Below are 5209 nucleotides of genomic sequence, written 5' to 3'. Positions count from 1 at the left end.
GTACATTTCTTCGCTGGCATTAGAGCCTGCTTCTTTGGGATTCCAGCGTACATGAGGTACCCAGCCTCATGGACTGGACAACTATTGGATTCTTGGACCTTCGTTCATAGGCAGCCATTGTTGGGTTAGCTGGACCACAGCTTGTAGGTCATTTTAATAAGTACGTGTAATTAACATATAACATATAATATATCACAAATATATGATAAGTAAATATATAAAAATAAATGATATTAAATTAGATAGATAGATATTCATTCTACAAGTTCTGTTATTCTAGAGAACCCTAGCTAATACAGATTTTGGCACCAGAAGTGGGTTATTGATTGGCAGACCTGACCATGGTTTCGGGAGGGTTGTGGAAGGACTTTAGAACTTTGGGCCAGAAAAGCCCTAAGTATTGGGAGTGCAGTTGGCTCTTCCGTGGGAGCTTGAAAGTTAAGACTGCAGAGAGCAGTGCAGATGATGGAGGCCCCTGGCTTGTGACATTTCAGAGGGAAGTTTAAGCTACCAGGACCGTTTGTTATTTTGAGTGAGGAATTTGTGGCTCTGGTTAGCTCAGGCTGAAGAATCAGCTGTGATTAACAAGAGACCAGAACCACTGAGGTAAAGCCTTTGAATTCCAGCTGGAGCTGGAGCTGGAGCTGGAGCTAAGAGATCAGCATCACTGAGGTGAAATCTTCTGGGAAGAGTTTCTTCCAAGGCTATGCAGAAGCTGTACTCCAGAGGTGGCCACAGCGCAGCCAAACTTGGTAGTGTCAGAGTCGCTCAGGTGGTGCTGGTCTTAAAGGCACGAAGGGGTCATGGGGGCAGTGGAACCCTCGTGCTGTGCAGCAGGGCTGAAGGTCCTAAGGAAACCCTAGCAGAGGCTTTTGGTGAAAGTATGCCCAGTTGTAAGAAGGGATCTAGCACTCTGGAGTCGCCACCAGGACAGCAGCAGCTGTGGAGTGGAGCCTGCTGGGCCTAGAAGACAAGTGTACTGCAGAGTGCAGAGCCAGAGAAGTGACCCAAACTGAGGACAGCCCCCCAAAATCATGAGTCCCAGACACAGGGCGTCGTGTTATTTACACAGTTGGAGCTTGGGTTTGCTTTGATAATTGTAACTGTGCCCTGATTCTTCCATCTTGAAGTAAGAATATATTTAATTTACTTTTTATTTTATAGGAACCCACAGTTGAGAGACATTATATTTTAAAAGACTTTGGGTTTTTAAAAAGAGACTGAATTTTTAAGTGTTTGATTTTTTTAAAGACCATGGGACTTTTTAAGTTTGTAAGTGTTTCATATCGTCATGTCTATTATGTCTTTATTAATGAGTGACTATCGGGATGAAGAAGAAAGGTTGTGGCTTAACAGTGATGTATTTGTGTGTCAAGCTGACAAGGGATAGGTTGTGCTAACTAGTTTTATGTCAACGTGATACAGCCAAAGTCATCCGAGAGGATGGAACCTTCATTAAGAAAATGCCTCTGTAAAATCACGATGTGGGCAAGACTGCAGAACATTTTCTTAATTGGAGACTGTGGAGGGCCCAGTCCATTGTGGGTGGTGTCTGGCCAGGGCTGGTGGGTTTTGGTTCTATAGCAAGTAGGCTGAGCGAGCCTGGGAGTGTAAGCCAGTAGGCAGCACCCCTCTGCATCAGCTCTTGCCTCTGCATTTCTGCCCAGTTTGGGTTTCTGTACTGATGGACTGAGATAAGGAAGTACAAGCCAAATAAACCCTCTCCTCCCCAAATTGCTTTGGTCGTGATGTTTTATTACAGTAATAGTCACTCTAACAAGGACAAAAGGTTACAACTATCACTCTTTCTTTCAACATGGTTATAGAATTTTAGCTAAATGATATTTGGTAGAGGCCTGGAAATATAGGTCAGCTTATTGAGTGCTAGCCTGGCATGCACAAAGCCTCGGTTCAATTCCCAGCACTGTCTAAGCAGGATGTGGTAGTAATGAAATGATTCCAGCCCTTAGCATGGTGAGGCAGGAGGGTCTGAACTGTGAGGTCATCCTTGACTGCAAAGGGATTTTGAGGCCAGTCTGGACTTATAAAGACCCTGTGTCAAATATAAATAAAGAAAGAAGTATAAATGATGTTTGGAGAGTCCGTGTTCCTTTGGAAGGGATTTAAGTTCATCTATATTTACACCGCAAACCTCAGGTTATTGTTGTGGGGTTAAAGGAATGAATGTTTTTGTTCTATGATATCTCCCCATTTTTGATTACAAAGAAAAATCAGTACATGTGATCTAATTCACTGGCTTACTCTTTTATATTCTTTCTCTTCATAAATAAAGCAGATGGAATAGCTGAAATTACAGATGCCTTCTTTCCTTTATGGATGTCAAGAAAATATTACAGAGTAGTTGGAATCTTTGACTGGAAAAAAAAGGAATAACCAAGGAGTATGTCAAGCTTTGTGTGTGTGGAAATTTGATGAAAGTGTATCGAAGGCAGCTTTTTACCAGGAGAGGGCTGGCTGGTTAGCTGTGGAGAATCTCTGGGCAGAAGTATTTACCTATAACTTTGTAGCTGAGTCTCGGTTGGGTGAGTCAACAGCTTGATCTCATCAACTGTCTTAGCCAGTGTTCTGCTGTGAAGGGACACACGATCATGGCAACTCTTACAAAAGAAAACATTTAATTGGGGCTGGCTTACAGTTTCAGAAGATTGGTCCATTGTCATCATGGCAGGAAGCATGGCAGCAAACAGGTAGACATGGTGCTGGAGAAGGAGCTGAGAGTTCTACATCCAGATTCACAGACAACAGGAAGTGAGAGACACTGCAGCTGGCTTTGGCTTTTGAAACCCCAAAGCCCACACCCAGCGACCCACTTCCTCCAACAAAGCCATACCTACTTCAACAAGGCCATACCTCCTAATCCTTCTCAAGTACTGCCACTTTCTGATGGCCAAACATTAAAATTTATGTGCTTATAGGGACTTTTTTTATTCAAGCCAGCACATCAACTTTCTCTAATTGGTGGTCCCAGTCCTCCCCTCCCCCCTTTATTGACTTGTTACCAAAACCGCTGCCCTGGAAAGAGTCATTCACAGGGCACTTACTAGAGTCACCAACAATGGGGAAAGTAGAGTCTCTAGTTCCCCAGAAGTCTCCCCTCCATGGCATACAATAAACCACATTCTCTAGTCTGACCACATGCCTGGACGTGTTTCCTGCCAGTGTCTGCTGCAGAGACTGCAGTTCCCTGAACAATTACTCCGAGGCCTGCCCTGCTCTCCCGACAGACTGCAGTGGAGTGGGACATGAGGAAAACACGAAGGTTGCTGTAGTTAGACCCTGACGTTGGTGCTGCTGTCTCCTCCATTGCTTTCTACCTCATTTTCAGCAGTGTCTCTTGCTGAACCTCGAGCCTAGGGGTCCCCTGTCTCGGCCTCTTGCGGGCTGGGGTTATGGATGTCACGTCTCTCCAGCTTCTCCATGTGCTCTGGGATCTGAACTCCATCCAGTCTTCACGTTTGCACCTTGCACAGCTTGTGCTCTCTCCAACTCCAGCTCAGGTTAAATTTTAGAATATATATGTAGTTGTTGTTGTTTTCGAGACTGAGTTTCTCTGTGGCTCTGGAGCCTGTCCTGGAACTCAATCTGTAGACCAGGCTGGCCTCAAACTCACAGTGATACACCTGTCTCTGCCTCCTGAGTGCTGGGATTAAAGGCGTGTGCCACCACCACCCAACTATATATAATATTAATATAATTAATACACTCATTATAATATAATAGTAATAGAATTAATAATCAATATAATATTTGTATACTGAATCTATTTTCTACTGTGTTTCATGAGGTTATTAATTCATTTATTATTTTTCTTGGCAGAAGTTCTCTGTGTAGTCCTGGCTGTCCTGGAACTTTCTTTATAGATTAGGCTGGTATTGAATTAAAAGATTCATCTGCCTCTGCTTCCTGGGTGTTAGGATTAAAGGTGTTCACCATTATGCCTGGCTCTTATGTCTGCCTCTGCTTCCTGGGTGATACGATTAAAGGTGTTCACCATCATGCCTGGCTCTCATGAGGTTTTTTTGTAATTTTAAAATCCTTATTGTTTCACCCCCAATACCTAATAAATTGAGAGTTGGTATTTTAAGAGTCAACTTTTGTTGAACTATAGAAACTCATATATTCAACACTTTATATAATGTGAATGTTTATATAGAACTTAAAGATATATAGCTTTTAAGATGTAGGGAATGTATTTATAGGCGCTCTCCATATATATCTCTATCTATCTATATATAGATATATCTGAAATGTGCCCTGAAGACTCATGTATAAAAAGCTTAGTTCCAGTCAATGGGCCTTTGAATTTTGCAGGTTAATGGATCTAATCTAAAGTAAATCACTTGGGACTAGAGAGATGGCTCTTGGTTAAAAGCACTTGATATTGTCGTAGAGAACCCAGGCTTAGGTCCCATCTTCCATATGGCCACTGATAACCATCTGTAGCTTGTGTTAGTGGCTCCCCTTTGCCCTCATTAGGCCTCCTGGACACCAGGCATGATGCATGGTCCATGGCCATAGATGCAGACAAAAATCACGATCCACATTCATGAAATAAAAATAAGTAAATCTTTAAAGTGTTTCACCCTAACCAGTTGACTGAAAATATATGCACATTTATATTCTGATTATCCATTCATGTACGGGAAAGCCAGTTTACATTTTGAAACGGCCTAAAAGTCACATGACTTTGAGAAGCCAGTCTAATCTCTCTTTGCCCCTTGAGGTTGTAGTTGACTTGAACAGGTTAGAATAATGCCTGATGCACACATGGCAAGCATCCAAGTGTCGGCGTCATTAGCTAGTGAAACAATTAGTGTGGACAGTAAAATATCTGTTATTTGAAATATGTTTGCTGCTGCTGAAGGTACCATTTTTTTGGGAAAGATACTCTCATGTTACATGAGTAATAAAAACCCAGGGACATATATTGGGGTTCAACCTGAAGATCAGAAAAGTAAAGAAGCCAGTCATTAGAGAGACCGTTCACCTCTACGAAATCTTCAAACCGAAGGGGCAAGGTCCTGTCTCCACAAATCCTCAGATTCCACTGAGTTCCTGTCTCTTCCCCTTTATATTCCTCTCTCTGCCCAGCAATACTGCTCCTGTTCCCACTCCCTAGTGCTGGGATTAAAGGTGTGTGACCTCCCCCCCTCCAAACACTGGGATTAAAGGTGTGTGACCTCCCCCC

This window comes from Microtus ochrogaster, linkage group LG1 (assembly GCF_000317375.1).
Source record: "Microtus ochrogaster isolate Prairie Vole_2 linkage group LG1, MicOch1.0, whole genome shotgun sequence".
Taxonomy (NCBI): domain Eukaryota; kingdom Metazoa; phylum Chordata; class Mammalia; order Rodentia; family Cricetidae; genus Microtus; species Microtus ochrogaster.
Note: the sequence above shows the minus strand (reverse complement) of the source record.